We start from the raw sequence: 19,002 nt of genomic DNA on the forward strand, positions 1-19,002 counted from the left end.
TATGTTGTTTAAGAACATTGCAGTATTTATCTTCTTAAAAATTTCATCTTCCTCCTTTGTTTCTTCAATGCTCTACATGGATAGAGTAACAATAATAGAACTTAAATAGTAACTAGATATAATTAAGCACAATAAGTACAATGAGTATGTATGTTATATCAAATCCTTTTAGGTAGAGTACGAATCAGGTAACCTAACAATATATAGCTCAAATGAATGTTCTCAAGACATCAAAGATATAGTAGCAAACTTAATTTTTTTTCTTGAAAAGGTAGAAAAAAGTAGTTTCTTATAAGGTAGTACACAACTCATTGTAAGACCGTGTTAAATTTCTGCGTGATAGTCATATTGATTTCTCATAATTTAACAATTTCTGTCTTTTTATGCCTTTGGAATATTTTAATGCTTTTATAAATAACTTCACAGTGAACAATCTGATATATAAATCTTTGTGTGAATTGCTAATAATTACTTATAAGTGGAATTGATGATTCAAATATTATGAACATTTCTATAGTCCATAAAGCATACAGACTGCACATTAGAAAGTGAATGAAAGTGCTCATCTCTTGGCACTGTCGCTGGCATGATGAGAGGGAACTCTTGAACAGGGGGTACCTGGGTGGGTGGGTGGCTTGGAGTGGAGGTTAGGAGGGAGGGGTATGGAGGTATGGGGGGATATGAGGGGTGGTGAGACGCAATCATAGTACAGAGGATTAGCAAATGATATTTAAAAGTATTTTAAACTGTTCTTGATTCTACAGTTAAGTGAAATCTTCTCACAAGTCCTTCCAAAGTCTATGCATGTTTTCACCCTTTAGCTCTGGTTTAGTTTTTAGGCTGTAGAGGGAAAAATACTGTAGTCTTCTAAGTATGAAATAGTATTCTGAGTATAATAATCATTTTTGAAGCACTTGGCTGTTTTTGAAGTTTTGTCCTGAAGCCTTTGCAGTAACTTTGGTTTCTGTTGCTCTTATTCATTGGAGAGATGGATTTAAAACACAGCCAGAAATCTTTCAACATTCTACTGTATTTTTGGAGTAGCTAAAGAATTGCTCAGTATGAACTTTATTCTACATATAAAAACATGATTTCATGGCGAGGTGAACTAGTTTCAAAAACATACTTGAAGCAAAAACATAATTTAACTGTGTTACTCATCATTGTCCCCATTAGGTTGGTTTTCTGCTGCCTGTAAGATGGCATATTGACATATTCTGAAAACTCTATGAGGGGAATTCGTGATTGTATTAATGACAGTGAATTTGACTGCAACTTAGAACAGTCCCTGTTCTAGGGGTTTTCAAAGAGGGGAAGTGTATTCAAGGAAGAAAGTTTAGTAGAGTGACTAGCAAACAGGCTTGTATTGCTCTAAAATAAAGCTATAGTCATAAGGAAAACATTGTTACGCTCTTTACTTTAGCATTGTTCTTTATTAACTAGTTGGATATAATAATTTAAGCTAGTATTTTGGGAAAAAAGATTAATAACTGTTACATAACCATTAAGAACTTGGAAGTGGCTTTTCCTATTCTTGAATGCTATTGAGCTTCCTGCATGTAAAAGCATGCTTTAAGTAGATTATTCATTTTTAACCACCACTAAGTTGTCCCTTTAGGTACAATCACCTTATATCCATTGCCTTCTAGAATGGAGCATCTGGCTACTTAAACATTCTAAATGCAGCTTGAGATGTGGAGTGCTAGTCTTTCCTTGCAAAGTTTGAATTTCTACTGTTTGATTAAAAAGGAACCTTAAGTGTCGAAACAACTGCTCTTCCCATGCTTCCAACTTTTAAAAATACCTTATGTGTTTGGAATCTAGGTCTTCTTTTACTGTTTTTGGAAAAGAGAAGAATTTTAAAAATATAGGAAGCTGATGTCAGGGATTTGTTCAAGATAGCAATTTTCAAGTCATGACATAAAGTCAATTCATAGCAACTTCATACTCTGTAGTTGCTTGATTACATTCTTAATCACAAAAGAAAAATTAAGCAATGTCTTGAAAAGTTTTAGGTTTTTTTTCAGTAGGCTTATTAGTGCTTAGCGTAAGAGATCTTCTGAGTCTGCTTGTTACTATTTTTTAATAAAGCTGACAGAACAGATGAAGTAAATAACCATCACGAGTCTTGACATCAACATGACCTTCAATCATGGTCTGCTATTTTTTTGACCATAAAGCACATTTTTCATAAATAAGATCCATGCCACAGAAGTTAGTCATGAAGTTTTTTCCCCTGAACATCCTCAGTGATTGTTTTGAATTTTCTAAATTCAACTTTATCATTCTGCAGATCAGTGAGGCTCATTTAGAAAACCTAACCCTTGATCAATTTTAGTTCCTTGAGTCCTTGTGATTAGTGTTTTTCCAATAGTTCTCATAGCTAGTGCTTTCACATCCTACCAATTTTTCTTGGAAAATATATCAATCACTTTCTTCTTGGCTTCCTTTTTGCCGCCTTCCATAAGGCTCTTGTTCTTGCCAATAGTCATGGTGCTGCTTGGAGAGCCAAAAGGGTATGTTTCCTATGAAATTGATAAGGTTCAGCTTAAGCATTTTTGGCAAGAATATTTTATAGGTGATACTGTCTCATCCTTTGTTGCTTTAATAGAGGAATAGAATTCCATTAAGTGGATGTGTAATTGAAAAAATACTGTCAGTGGATAAATATTTGGGTTATTTCTCATCTTAAAACCTCTTTTTAAACATACAGTAATGCACTTTGGTGAAGAGAAGGGAATACCTAAAGTTTGCTCGTATTTTCATCTTCGTTTTTCAGGCCTGTTCAAGTGCTTAATATTTTTATGTTTTCTTTTGTTCTAAAGCAGATTCAGAGAGTTTGCATTCACTTGTGTGAAAGATACAGTTTAAGACCAAGGCACATATTTGAATCTCAGTGTGATTATTCAGGCCATTAAAAGGGTCATCCTCAAATAGTGATGTTTTTACATGGGCTCTGCTCTGAAGGCTTCTGTGAGAATGTTCTTGCTCTAAAATTGGAGGGTGCATACTAGCTTGTGGAAGAGCTTCAGGAACCCTAGCTTCCTCATAAGATGATGTAGACTCTTTTCTGGCTGCTACCCTTGCCCTACCTTTCAGTGCCCTTAAAATTATTAGATTGGGATTTCTGTATTATAAGTGACTATTCATGTTTGTACCTTTAATTATAGGGTTTTCAGAACTAGTCTGACCTGCAGAAAACATGTTTTATAAAATATCTTTTATATTAGATTACTTGCGCTTATACACTTTTCTTTCTTTTTCTTTTTACTTTTCGAGAGCTCATAGTTTGTTTCTAATTATGAGATGGATATATTTTTCAAAAATCATGAAGTTACTTTCTTAGTGGCTAAACACTAAATCAGTTGCATTCCTTGGTCCTTGACTTTGAAAGTCTTCTAGCTACAATTAAATTAGAATTTGAACTCAAATATTAAACTAGTTGTAACACATTGGAGGATTAGTTTACTTTCTTAAAAAAATCACTTGTCACAAGAGTTCTTCAAAGGAGGTGAACCTTTTGTCCAAGTCACTAAATTCTTCATGAACAGAATTGAAGCTGAAAGATGTTCTCTGGGGAAAATATTCTTATTTTAACTACAACATTAACAGAAGGCAATTTCTCACAATTAGCCAGACCTAGGTGTTCAGTGCAGTGTATTATAAATTTTCATAAGAAATGCATTTCTTATATATGTAGTAGTATATTTAGTTCTTCAGAATACTTTAGGAACTGATAAATGGCCATTCAACTCTCCAAATATAATTTTTTTTTTTTGGTCTTTATGTCTTTTCTAGGGCCGCTCCCGCGGCATATGGAAGTTCCCAGGCTAGGGATCGAATCGGAGATGTAGCCGCCGGCCTACGCCAGAGCCACAGCAACGCGGGATCCGAGCTGCGTCTGCAACCTACACCACAGCTCACAGTAATGCTGGATCCTTAACCCACTGAACAAGGGCGGGGACCGAACCCGTAACCTCATGGTTCCTAGTCGGATTCATTAACCATTGAGCCACTACGGGAACTCCTCCAAATATAATTTTTGTAGGAATGGCATTAAAAACATTACAGGACTAAATTCAATAAAAATCAATAGTTTAAGCCACTCAGGCTTTTTCTTTGATGATGCTGCCAAATATTTCTTATTTCAATATATTATTTCAATGGGTATGAAATACAAATGCTAGACAAAGGATATAATTACTGTTCATTTATAAACCTCCATAGATGTTTGCTGTCTGACTAGTAGATTATACTAGGTTCGAAATTATATAAATCAAGTTCTGTTATTGTGCTCCAGAGAGGTGGCCAGAATGGATGAGCTGATTTAACTCAAGTTCATAAAAATAATAGCACATAATGCTATTGAAAAAATATTGAATTGAGAAAATACTCAAATGCAAGTCATGATGTAACATGACAATAAGATAAGTGCACCAGAAAACTCAAACATTGGACTGTAGAAGCAGAATCAGATACACAGAATCTATGTTCTATGAAAGATTCCTAAGGGATTTAGTAGTGAGTGAAATTTCCCTGTGATCCATGTGTTAATATTTTCAATAAACACTCTTCCTTGTTGTTTCACATGTAGGAAAGCAAATTTTTTGAGACACTGTTCTGATATTTACATGCAGGAAAAAAAATCCAAATTAGTTACTAGATACTTTGGGAAGAGAAATAAAAAAAATTATATTTCAAAACTGAAGAAATCAGTAAGATTGCCCCTCTTCCCTCTCTTGACCTACTCCCGCCTCTTGTCTTTCAGTCAGGTTAATTACTTGAAGCAACTGTTTATAATCATGGACTTTTAAGAAAAGTTCTAAATTAGCACACATGTGGGGATGATGATGGAGTTTATACATGGGTTTCCTGTCTGATTAAATATGTTGTCATTGAGAAAAAAGAGGTCCTAATCCTACTGAAGTTTTCAGTCATCCCTTTCAGAAGCATGGATGGAAGGACACCAAGGAGAAGGTGTAGTGGGACATAGAAGCCTGCATTAATAAGAGTATTGTGCCTGGAACAAGCAGGGGTAGTTCTACTGTGCGATGCACAGTTTGAACCACGACGCAGCATTTTGTTTAGATTTAAAGGAAATACTGACAAATTAAGAGCGTTCCAGAGGAAAGCAATTGAGGATGAAAAACATCTAAAATTTATTTTGTGGAAATAGCAGCAGAAGAAAATGGAAACATTTAGCTTTGAAAAGACAAGGGCTAAAGATACCATCTAGTGATGTTATGGCGAGCAGGGTGGCTGTTGTCACATGTGTGGTGGACCATGTCTGCTCAGAATTGCAGGGCAGACCTTGACGCTGGTAGATGCTGGTGGAACTTAATAGAGAATAAATCTTGGTATCCCCACCACTCCCAACAACAAAGTTCTTTAAAGATGGCTTCCTTTCTCACACAACATTGTAAATCAACTACACTTTAGTTTTAAAAAAATGGCTTGTTTTTGATGTGGTGGGCTGTCCATCTTTGAGAAATTTCATGAAATACAGTACAAATAGTTATTAAATACCTACTATGTGTCAGGCATTGTCTTAGGTATAGAAAATAATATGATGTAATCTTTATCCTGGAGAGTTTAATCATCTGGTAAGAGGAGACATATATAATAAGCATAATTAAATGTCTATGAGAACAGGATATATGGAGAAGAGTGAGCCAGGAAAAACTATAGGAGATTGTCTTTGAGTTTAACATTGAACAGTGTGTGGGTGTTTGGCCCACGGAGGAGGTTGAGAGGAAGAAAACACTCACATGACTTCCTGTTACAGATTTGGTAGGAAGGCCTTTTCCTTTTCAGCATCTGGTTGGTGGGTAGATAACCTCAAGGGGCTGTTATAATCCTACAGCTATAAAAAGTAATTGCTTTCTAAAAAAAGTTTACAGAGAGAAACGTAACATTGCACTATATTCTTCATTTGGCCTGGGGTTGAATAGAATTGGTCCTTTCTATTAATATTTCTTATAGAAAGAGTGAAGGAGACAGAGTCGTGGAAACTTGGGGAGAATGCCTGTCGGCATTAAAGAGCACTTGTTTCACACAGTGAAGACAGGGTCCCTTTCCAATCCTCTCTTCTCCCCCAGGCGCCTCTGCATGTGTGTAGTTGATTATATTCACTGTTCTCTATTCCGTGTGGCAAGAGGTTACAAAGGGGGTCCCTCATATCTCTATCTTGCTTTGTACCCGGACACACTAATCTTTTTGTTAGGCCGTGGTTGATCACCTCAGACTAAACCCCATGAAACCTCTGGGGAAAAGTGGTTTGTGATGAACTTTTGTGGCAGACAGCCATTGGTTCAAAGCCTGTGCAGTGTTAGGATTGAAGGACACTATAATGGTCCATGAGAAGAGGCTCACAGGGGGTCCTTTTTCAGGGCAAAAGGACAGATGGTTTTCTCCACTTGAGCTTGGACACAATGCACAATAGCTCCAGTGCCTGCTTCCAAACCATGCTCCATGCCCGCCTCTTTCATGATGGGAACGTACACTTTTTTATAGACCCAGCGGGGGGACTTTTACTCACTGCTACTGTTCTTTTCAGCTGTTTTGTTGGTAGGCTAAGCCTGCCCTTTTGTGGAGTGACAAAAAGGGATTTAGTAAAACATTGGATCCATAAAGAGGGCCATTGTGTATACATGTACCCTCTGTGTAAAAACTAATTTTGTATTTTAAACACAATCAAAGGAAAGTTCAACAATCAGTAACTCTGGGTCTCAATTATTTGTGGTAAAATATAATCAATGGTTTTTACTGTGTTAACACATGCTGAAAATTTTCATAGAGCAAGTTAATCATCTGTGTATTATATAAGGTACACAGTATAATGTTTCTAGACAACTTGTAAGTGTTATAACCATATGTGCTATACCAAGTTACTTAAATATCCATTGTACCAGTTTTACTTGCTGAATTTAGTAGTTATTTTCCAGTTACATATAGAATATGATTTTTCCATTTCTATTTTCAAGAGTCTAGTCTTGAGTACTTAACTTTAAATAAAGAGATAGTTTAGTATATTTCTCTGAGTTCTTAAACTATTTTAACAGAAATTAATTAGCAAGATTTTTTTTTTTAGCATTTTAAGTAATTGCTTCTTTCCCTTAGGAGTTGGCATATTTCCCACATATTCAACATTAACATAAAATATTAGATGAAAGAATCTTTATGTGTATTCACTATATGGAAGATAATAATTTGCTTTCCACAGTTGTCAACTAATCTATGGGAATTATTTCTCCCTCTGTAAATTAGTCTAAAGCTAAAAATAATAGCTGCTTAACTTATTAGAATCTTACTAAATTATGTGGGTTTTTTAAAATCTCTTTTTGTTATATCCAAAAGTGAAAATTTGAGAAGAAAATAATCTGTACACAGAAAATTAGGGTTATCTTTAATTAGAGAATCAAAAAAGCAGATTTTGAGTTGTTGATTGTCAAGATATTTTTTAAATTGAAAAAATAACAGATGCTTCGAAAAATTTGGAATCATGTAATGTATATACAAAGAAACATTACATAATACGTGATTTTTAAGGTGAGTGTTACTGACTGTATATGCTATTCAAGGGAAAGAGAATTCAGGTCTGCTGTCAGGTAATCCTGCTTTTTTGGCACATAAAGAAGAAATGCCTTTTAAAAATTCTTTGGTTTATTTTTATAGTCATTTGACCTCTATAGCAACCTGGACAGCCCGTATGACAGGCATACTATCACAATTTGCATAGAATAAAACTGAGACCCAGAGGTAATGTTAACTTGCCCAAGATGGAGGCGTCAGCCTTTTCTTTTTCTAATTATTAGGATGAGTCTTCTGCTGATGCACAGAGTGATAATTTCCTTAAAATAGGATTGCTGACACACTGAGAAAGATGGCCATTAGTACTTTGGATAATAAGGCAAACCATTGGGTCAAACATAATTGCTTCATCCAACTAATTATATCTGTTCAGGAGAAATAATCATATGAACACATAGTATTTTGAAAACTTGGCATTCTGTTATCTTCTGGCAAGCAAGAAATGCAAAGCTTACATTAATTTTCCATATGTTAATGATTATTCACTGGTCCAATTTGGTGATGTTCAGTGCCAATTTGGTTTTTCCACAGGAAGATATAAAGATTCTGTGTGGCACTAGGCTAATTTGAGGTAAATCTAAAATTTCAGTCATTAGCATTTAGTTTAATAAAAACCTGGGGATTTATTTCTTATACAGTCAATTCAGTTTTAGTTAAAAATATCTCATCACCTTTTGTTGGAAGACTTCTCCTTAGTAATTCAGACAAATACATTATCCTTGTTCTTGTATAAATTGAGACTCTGGTAAGCATGGGTTATTTTAGTGGGCTGATGGATATGGGAGGGTTATAACAGAAGTAATCCCACACATGGCATCCGACTTCTCATCATCCTCTCTCTCCTGAACTTCGTTCAGATATCACCCTGTCTTCTGCAATCCTCCTCCCCAGGTAATTTTTCACGTGGGAACATTTATAAAATACCAATCTTATATCATGCTTAAATATCTCCATTCACTCCCCATTGCTTTTAGGCTGAAGCCCACTAGACGCAGTGCTTAACTTAGAACTCGGACATAGGAAGCCTTCACTCCCTCAGACTTGCTGAGCTCCTGCTTTGTGTCTTTGCCTGGCATGTTCTCTGTTCTCCTTCTCTGCCTTGTAAATGCCTGTTCATCCTTCAAGATCTGCTCAAATGTCAGCCCAGATGATATGCTTCCCCTCAAATCTTCCAGGCACAGTTGGGAGCGCTTTTGAGAACTTGCTATATCACTCTCACACTAATACCTCTTCACATTTCAGGTGTTTATTGTTGGGCCTGTCTAGCCTACACAGTGCCTCCCTCATAGTACACACTTGATGTGCATTTGATGGAAAAAGTTCTGCTTTCAAAGAGTTTTATAAAGAGTTAGGAAACACAAATATCAATGTACTCATATTACAAAAGAGATTATTTGGTTAATCCTAGATAATGCTCTCATAATTACCTTTGTTTCTACATCCTTTAAATAATGGAGTTGGATTAAATGATTTCCAAAGTTTAGTCTTGCTTTAAAATTTGGCCATATAAAGGCAATAATAATTTGGTGTATTTTAATAATGGGGTGTAGAAAGTGGTGGTTCATTTGCAGTGTTGCACTGTTTAATGAAAAACTTCAGCCCTCTCCAAGATTTTATTGTGATAAATCTGAAAAGGGACTTCTTGATTATTTAAAAATTTTTTATCACGTTTACATATTCTGTCAATTTCTGCTTTATAGTAAAGTGACCCAGTTATACACATATATATACTTCTTGAGTCTTAATTCAGCTTTTCAAAAATTTACAAAAATGTGCCACATGCTGAGTTGAGTGAGGACTTCCAACAAAAAAGTGTTTACACTGAAAATATTGGTAGAATTTTGAGTGCCATTTGAAATTTTCTTCCTCTGCTAATTCTTTGAAAAAGTTTAGCACGAATGTTGTAAAAGTTACATACTTTATCCCCAGGTTCTCAGCCCCATCTTAAAGTTTAAAAAGGAGCTCATCAGTGTGAAAAATAACTATTGTGTCCAGAGTTGAAGTTTTTTTATATAAAGAACTCCCTGGAAAGGTGCTGGTCAAATTTCTCTTCATAGCATGTAACTGGTACTCAATAATATTTAATATAATGAATTACAGAGACTGAAAATTTAGGACTCTAAAGACCAAATCCAAGATGGTAGATGGGATTTTCGCATTACTGTGAAGACAAGGCAGAAGTTGACATAGTTGGTCTCCTGGGGGTGTTTTATCACACAAGTGAAAGAACTATATTCACCTAATTTATTTTGGCCAGGGAAAGGCTATTCTATTTAATAGCCACTATTTAAGGCCAAAGAGAAAAGGATGCCAGAGGAAATAATATCATTTTCATTTATGTAAAATAGAATCTAGTACACTATAAAATTAGGCATTTTCTGTTCTAGCTTCCAGTAACAGTCCACATTATTTTATTTGCCTTCATTAAATTTACATTTTAGCTTTGCTTTTCTGTGTTATTAGGAATTTTTCATATAAGCATTTTTGAGTAAAAATAATAATATGAAGGAAAAATAGTACTATATCTAAATTAATGCAAGAAAGGATGTTGGTTTTTTTCCACTGAGGCAGCAGTGGTGTAGCCAGTGAGCAGAGCTCAGGCTTTGGAACCAGATAGAGTTGATTCTAATTCAGACTGAGCTACTTACCAACTCTTTGACCTTGAATGAATGGCTTACCTAGAGTTGGTAAGCCTCAGTTTCCTTATTCATAAAAGAAAAATATTAATATCCATTAAGAATTAGGAACAATATACAGTAGGCATCTAGCATAATGCTGGCATTATAAGGTGTCATATAAACAGAATGTAATAATTGTGTTGGCTAAGACTTAGATGCCTCTCTTTTTATTGAAAGAATTATATGCCATAGATTTTTTCAGTGCCTACCACATGGCCCAACACATGACAGCATCTTGACAAATATTTACTGAGTAAATGAACTAGTGTAATTTTATATAAAAAGGGTCTGGTCATGTATACTATTGGTGTTATGTGATATAAATATGAAACAGGAATAATTGAGGAAAACCTCAAGAGTGGAAAAGTAGCTGTAGATGCCTGAGCTGTCATGAAGCAGAACTGGACTGCATCTTCCAGGGGAAGGCTCAGGAGGGGGTGCTGCCCCTCAAGACTTTACGGATTTATACGGGTGGGTGACAGGGCAGCTTTGGTGAAGTACAGAACGAAGAGGAAGTGGTCTCCTTAGCAAGCGGAGCATCCAGATCTCAGAGGCTGGGTAGCTTGGCCTGCTGTTGCGCCAACTCTCACCTGTGAGGCCAGTTCTTGGCTATGAGGCTCAAATATCTGGATTTGTGCCCCCTAATGGTAGAAGTAGTCTTGTTTAGCAAATAGCCTTTATGGTTCATACATATCAGGTTATCATGATTGGCTTGGTAATCTTTTTCTGTTTCATAAATAACTGTGTTAAATTTGTACATATCTTTGGCACCATTTATTTCATTTTAGAATATTTTGTTATTTTGAATAACTTACACAGGTTCATTGTACAAGAATATAAAAATAGGAGTTCTCTGTGATGCAGTGGGTTGAGGATCCAGTGTTGTCACTGAAGTGGCGTGGGTTGCTGCTGTGGCATTGGTTCAATCCCTGGCCCTGGAACTTCCACATGCCATGGGTGTGGCCAAAAAAAAAAAAAAAAGTAAAGGTGAAATAAGTCTCTTCTCCTAAAAAACTGCTTATCTGTCCAGAATAAATCACAGTAACCCATTTCTTGTGTATCTTTCCAGAGCTGGTTTTTACATGTAAGTATACCTTTCATTTACTTTATTAACTTGAACTATGGTCACTTCTTTCCAACCTCACAACCTCAGTAATTTGCAACATAAAATATATCAAGCTGGGTGACTAAATGTGCATAAATATGTTCCCTAATTGTAACAGTATCTTGAAAAGAAAACAAAACAAAGGAAAAAAACTCAAATAACTGCAGACAGCTTTTGGTTACCCAAATCTCTTAATGCATATGCTATTACCTGTAGTGAAAATAATTGAGCTTTGTTAAAACAGTGTTCTCTTTGTGATATATTGCAGATATTCACTCCTTTAAAAAAAACGTTCCAAGGTGAGTTTTAATCAGTGCAATGATTTACCTGTAGTCCGGAGTTTATGGTAAATTAAGTTCAGCATTTTAAAGTTTTAGATTTTTGCCTAAATAATCTCTTACAAAAATGCAAAATTTTCCCACCCTAACAAAGTGAACTTGATGAATGGATGTCATATGTAAGATAAGACAATATGGGCTAAATTTAAACCTCAGATGAAGTCAGGTTTGATTAAAGCTCTTTTAGGCTGTTTGATACTGTGATATCCAAAAGGACATATACAAAGCTGTATTGACTAAATTAAAAAAAATACAAAACAAAAAACAAAGAGTTAAAAATTTCTTGTTTGATTATTATGCTGAAAATTGACAACGGGATTTTATTGAGCTTGATCGGGGACATATTGAATATTTTTAAAAAAATTATGTTATTTTCTAGTTTCTTTGATTGAACAAACTTTTTTTTTTAGATCTTTGGATCCTTGTAAATACAGTCGTATAGGAAAGAACATTTACTCTTTTGAATATGAAACTATTTTTATTTGCCATAAGTTTGGAAAACTTTTATTCAAATAATGGGTAAACATGGGATTTAACTTGGTGAATTAGCCTTTCGTATTTTGCCAGTTATAAGAATGAAAACTTGTGCTTGTGTTTAGCACCAGTAGGACTAGATAAATAGGGGTTTTTGATAGTATATTTGTAAAGGTGACTAAATGGACAATTTTTTAACAAACCCACAAAAAACTCCATAGACTTTTCCCATCTGATTTGAAGAGCTGTAGCTCAGCATGTGGGTTCATTAGCTTCTCCACTATGTTATTTAGGATGATCTCAGATTCCAGTGATGCAGTTTAATCTAATTAAGACAATGCAGAATAAGCTTGAAGTACAATAGGGAGGGCTCTCAGAGGACTACCAAAAGGCTGACACAAAGTCATGGGTTCAGTTTATAACTATAATTGCTACTTGGTTTTTGCTTGAAAGAGACATGCAATTCAACTGTACAGAAAAAGATTTATATCCACATTTTTATGTCATTTTTCCTGTGGTTGAGAATAACTTTATCTTCTCTTTTACAGTGAATACCTATTTATTTATTTATTATTTTTCACAGAAAATACCTTTTTTAGATAGCAGTAAATAGGTGTAAACTTTATGGACTGAGGAGGTCATGCTGGCTGGTCAGGAGGCAACCGTTTATTTATGAAAGTCTGTCCTAGATTATTAATACATTCTCTCCTGGCCTCCTTATCTTGACAGATTTAGTGCAAGCAACATAAGCAATCTGTAAAGTCTATTTTTGGGTGAATGGGGCGTTTTTAGGATACTGGATATAATAAATATAATATCGAACTTAAACTTGATGTTGGCATTCTTACCTTTAAAACATTCCATTGTCATGTGTGGATTTCTGAAGGGCATTTATCCTCACCTCTTTATTTCCAGAGAATAATTGTAGCAGCTTCCTCAGCTGCTCTTCCACAGCTTTCCAGCAAATAATAAAAGTAATAGCTGATACTCATTATACTGCATACCAAGCCTTAAGTCTTTTTCATGTGATATCTCTGTTAATCCTTACAAAAACCTTTAATCCTAATTTTATAGATGGGATAAAGAAGCCCCAAAGGGGTTAAATAACTTTCACATATTATATAACTTTTATTTTTTTATTTTTGTCTTTTTAGAGCTGCACTCATGGAATATGGAAGTTCCTAGGCTAGGAATTGGAGCTGTAGCTGCCAGCCTGTTATCACAGCCACAGCAACAGCAATGTAGGATCTGAGCCTGGCGTCTGTGACCTACACCACAGCTCACTGCAATGCGGGATCCTTTAACCCATTGAACAGGGCCAGGTATTGCACCCACATCCTTGTGGATACTAGTCGGGTTTGTTATCACTGAGCCACTACAGGAACTCCCATTATGTAACTTTTAAAATAGAGGTTAGGGAGTTCTCGTCGTGGCTCCGTGGTTAATGAACCCGACTAGTATCCATGAGGATGCGATGTTGATCCCTGGCCTCTCTCAGTGGGTTAAGAATCCGGTGTTGCTCTGAGCTGTGGTGTAGGTCGCAGACGTGGCTCGGATATCTCGCGTTGCTGTGGCTGTGGCATAGGCCCTCAGCTACAGCTCCAGTTTGACCCCTAGCCTGAGAACCTCCATATGCTGCTGGTGCGGCCCTAAAAAGACCAAAAAAAAAAAAAAAAGGTTGATTCTGTTTTATTCTGGAGTCCACGCTTTTAGCTGTGAAATATAATACCTATTATTCCAACATATCAGACTATTAAAAAAAAAAAGCTTTAGCAAAGAAAATGTTTGGAGGCAGTATTAGTAGCAGGAAGGATGGATGGATAGGGAAGAGAAACATACCTGGGAGAAGAGAAGGATTGTGGAAAAGTGTTAATGTTAATATGAGAGGAATGCAGAAAACGGGCTGTATTCACTGTTATGACTTGTTCGTAGTTTGTCATTTTAGACAAGTATACCAATAAAATTTGATACATCATTTAATTCTTTTTTTTTCAGGTTGACTTCTGAGTATTTATACTCTTAGTGTTACCTCTTTTTAATAACCATTTAGTGGGTAGATAATCAGAAAAAGAGGATCAGTTGTTCTGAAAGTGAACTTTAAGAAGGTCTGGTGGTAGGTAGCATAGGGCCACAGCAATGGCTATTGGGGAGAAGAATCCTGACATTCATTCGTATTCTGCTGTTACATCTTTAATTCCTTGTATGGTTCAAATATTTTAAAAATCCAAACACCTCCTGCTTCTCTTTAATATTTACTGTTATTACATCAAGAAAATACATGTAGAAATAGGTATCTATTCCCTTAATCAAATCTGTTTAATGAAAAAATTATTCAAAATTTATCTCACTGTTAATTGAAACACTAAAGAGAAAACGCAGTTGGTTTATTTAAAGAAAATAGTGCTGTTTAAATTGTCCTTTGGCCTTCAGCTTGGTGTTTTTTGCAAATATGGTCATTAGTCCAAAGTTTTAGCTCATGCTGAATACTTTGTAGTGTCTCAGTTCTCTAACTTTGATAGGTTAATAGATTTGAGCAGGAGAGTTGAACTGATAGAGCTCATGGTTTGCCCTCAAAACTTGAGGATTTTCTAATTAAATTTTGGATGATCAGTGAGGCTGCTCAGCTTACTAAATCATGAATTTTTCAATCCTAGTGACATGGTTAAAATTGGAAATGTCAAACAGGTCTGAACAAGAGTGTGATTCATGGACTTGAACCTGAACTTGCTTTCGATTTTCTTTATTAAAAGAAGACATTATAAATAGATTAACTAGAAATTATGATGTATACCTGTTAGCCTGTCTTTTAGAAAGACTGAGTTTCTATGTTGGCAGACATTTACTTTCTTCAACAAAAGTGATGTTGGTCTTTATAAAATGCAATACAATTAATTAATTACTCGACGTCAGAGGCAAAAACCATGTGTTGCTGGATTTCATTTGATATCTCTTTAGAGTGATTGGATCAGCCTGATCTCTGGTTGGGCATCTCAAACTCAAAGTAGCTCAGTCTGAATTTATTATTCCTTCATAAATAATGAAGAAATAAAAGCTAATTTGCTTCTCTCTCTGTACTTCTCTCAGTGAGTGGTGCTCTTTTTCCAAACCATACACTTGAGAGCTACCCTCAACTCTCCGTACACAATTTGTGATTTTTCACTCGCTGAATCCTGTCTCTTCTCACGTCTGTCTTTTCTTCTCTGCTCCTTCTGCTGCTCCTCTCCTCCTGCCCACTGATATCTTTCTTGGGGCGATGGTAACAGCTTACCGCCTGGTTTTTGCTACCCCGTTATTGCTGTCCTCCAGTTTGTTTTCCAAACCAGAGCCACAGCGCTCCTTCTACAATGAAACCTGACGAAACCTGGAAAATCCTGAAACAACTCCACACCTGTGAGCATGTTTAACAGGACCTATGACAGGGCCTCCATCAGCCTTCCAGCTTAACTCTACTCTTCTGGCTGTCCTTATGCACATTGCACTGTCTTCTCTTCTCTCCTAGAGTGTGCCAGCCTCTGCCTCTTCACCCATGCTATCGTGAGGACTCTGCACTCTCCTCAGCCTTCAGTTCCAGCTTAAGCGTCCCTTTCTTCCTGGAGCTTTTCTCCAGCTTATGTGCTTTTGTCTGGATTCCACAGAATTCAAACCAGTACTTAAAAATTTTTTTTTTGCACTTATAATCCATTTTGTTATTTCTTGTTAGATGGTTTGTCTGTTCCATTTGGCACATGCCAAGAGTTTCTCATGGTGCTTGGCCCATTGAGGACACTTTATTTAATGAATGGATGATTGAGGTGTGCCTTTTTTTTTTTTTTTTTGAATAGAGCACAGTAGCCCTTATGTTACTCTGCAAGGTACATTCTCAAAGTAGCACAAAAGAAGAAAATGTAGAAAATGTAAGTGATAGAGCCCAAAGGGCTCAGTGACAGAAAATGAGGCAGGAATATAGTATAAAATTCCAGAGGCAGAGAGGGCTTTGTTTTAAACAATGTTCAGATCATCATTCTTTCCATCAGCCTCATAACAATTTCCACGGGAACAGTCTGAAGTTTTTCACACAAACTTACCCTCAAATTAGACACGTCTTTCTAATGTCTAACCTAAACTTCTTTTTGCTATAATGTAAACTCACTTTTGGTCTTTCTTAGGTAAAATTAAAAGCTGTATATACTTACTATGTTAATACCAATTTTTTTCTGTTTTCCTCCAATATCCAAGGTTTTCTCCCCTTTCTTTAATATCGTATTTTATTTTATAATCTTTTAATTATTATTATTGCTAGTATTTGAACCTGAGTATGCCATCCTTATATTATAAACCAAGATAATCAAAACACAATTAATATTGAATACAATGAAAACCCTTTGTGCTCTTTGAGGCACATTATTATGTTCTTTTGAAATGTGTCTCCAGCAAATTTACATGATATATTGTAAAGGATTTCATAAATTGTGATTAAAAAAATTATGGCCCTTAGTCTGAAAGATTTTGATGGACAAATTGCCAGAAAATCATTCCTCCTAATAAAATGCTATTGTGCATAAAGAGCTTAAATATATGTATATATATATATATACATATATATATGCATTTCAGCATTTTGTCCAGATTGGACTTAATTGTGACCCTTTTGTCAAAGAAACATTAAAGGGAGGAGTATGCACTTTGCAAGTTGGATGACATTCTTTTTAAAAAACTAATGTTTTTGCTGGTGAACTGAGGGGAATGGCTCTTTCTGGACTGCAATGGTTATAAATATATAGAATGATGCTATATTATGTAGTGTAATCTTTTTTTCAATAGGTAAACTTGGTTAAGGCTGGGATGGGAGAGTTTTAGAGCTTGCATTACATATGCATTTAAGAATAGACTAGGTAAATGTATGTGAAAACAGGGGAAATGCTCTGAAAATATACAGGTCAGACATTTAGATCAGGCTGACTATAAAGGCATGTTCTCTTCCCTTTCATTCTTATATTGATCAAAAGTGCCTTGTGATAGGAGAACAAAAGGAAAAGGGAAATAACATGGGCCATGGAAATTTAAAATTACTATATAGGAAAATATTAGATGACTATGCTATTATTACGTCAATGATTTGCTCTGAGAGCACCTTGACAGATGCTTAAGTGGGCAATGCTTAGAGGGGAACACAGTTAATTTTCTTTATACTTAAAAGCTGATTTCCATTCAAGAAATATTTATTTAGAATTTATCATGTATCTAGAATTAAATTATTATATGTGAGGAATGCCATTGAAAAATTTTTTTCTTGTGGTGAGAATTTTTAAGATCTATTCTCTTAGCAACTTTCAAATATGCCATCTAGCATTGTTAACTCTATCATCATCTGGTTAACATTTTAAAACTAGTTTTTCCAATGGTTCAATCACATATGATCCTCAGAGCTTACTTTTAACAAGCACTGCTTTATTTCCCCTCTTCCCACCTGCCTAACAAAGTGTTCCTGACAGATCCTAGCTATACAGATTTCTTCCTCAGACTCTGCTGTGGTCTGTGGACATCTGATGTAGTTCTGACTAGTTTATCTGTCTTCTTGCATTGTTGTTTACTTCATGTAATTATATCTCAGTTCTGAACTAAACCGAACACCCTTGGGGAGGAACCCCACATCTTAAATGATGGTACAGTAATGTATAATAAACACTGAATGATATTGGCATTGAAGAGTGCCATTTTTAACTTTAGGAAGTTAAAGACACTTTCAAATACTATAATTTGAAATACGGCTACTTAAACATTTTTATGGTTTATATTACTTCCTAGTTTCCATAGTAAATCTCCCTTGGTTGATTTATTTTTAAGGTGATAACAGTAGTTATAACAATAGTTTGTGTCATTCTTTATAAATTTATAGATCACATTTATTTATTTATTTATTTATTTTTTGTTTTTGTCTTTTGTTGTTGTAGTTGTTGTTGTTGCTGTTGCTATTTCTTGGGCCGCTCCCGAGGCATATGGAGGTTCCCAGGCTGGGGGTCGAATCGGAGCTGTAGCCACCGGCCTACGCCAGAGCCACAGCAACTCGGGATCCGAGCCGCGTCTGCACCCTACACCACAGCTCACGGCAACGCCGGATTGTTAACCCACTGAGCAAGGGCAGGGACCGAACCCGCGACCTCATGGTTCCTAGTCGGATTTGTTAACCACTGCGCCATGACGGGAACTCCTAGATCACATTTAGATATAGAAGTGAATTAGGTTAGTGCTGTCTGCTTAAACTGAATTACGAAACTCTTTTTCTTTTAATGTTGATTAGCCCCTCCCCCATTTTGAAGGTTTTATATATATATTATATATTTATAATATATATAGGCCTCTGTATATTATAAATTGGTGTGTGTGTGTGTGTGTGTGTGTGTGTGTGTGTGTGTGTGTGTGTATTTCAGCATTTTGTCCAGATTGGGCTTGTTGGTGGAAAATGCAGAATATAAGAATTTACAGAAAAGATAGTTCTACCAATCCAAGGCAATAACTGTTAGTGTTTTAACATGTCTCCTTTTTAAAAACATGTTAAGAGTTCCTATTGTGGCCCAGCAAGAACGAATCTGACAAGTATCCATGAGGATGTGAGTTTCATCCCTGGCATTGCTCAGTGGGTTGGGTATCTGGCGTTGCCATGAGCTGTGGTGTAGGTTGCAGACTCAGCTCAGATCCTGTGTTGCTGTTGCTGTGGCTGTGTTATAGGCCAGCAGCAGTAGCTCTGATTCAACCCCTAGCCTGGCAAATTTCTTATGTCGTGGTGTGTCCCTAAAAAAAATAACAGCAATAAATAAATAAATAAAAACATGTTAAATAT

The 19,002-nt window shown here is 35.8% G+C and overlaps 1 protein-coding gene and 1 pseudogene across 1 annotated transcript in view; one reads left to right on the top strand and one right to left on the bottom strand.

Moving 5' to 3' along the window:
* COL25A1 (collagen type XXV alpha 1 chain) overlaps window positions 1-19,002 on the top strand; it is a 441,616-nt gene that overhangs the window by 16,681 nt on the left and 405,933 nt on the right. The window lies entirely within an intron of this gene.
* On the bottom strand, window positions 1,990-2,492 carry LOC125138109 (40S ribosomal protein S3a-like; annotated as a pseudogene).

The sequence above is a fragment of the Phacochoerus africanus genome, chromosome 10, assembly GCF_016906955.1.
Source record: "Phacochoerus africanus isolate WHEZ1 chromosome 10, ROS_Pafr_v1, whole genome shotgun sequence".
Lineage (NCBI taxonomy): Eukaryota > Metazoa > Chordata > Mammalia > Artiodactyla > Suidae > Phacochoerus > Phacochoerus africanus.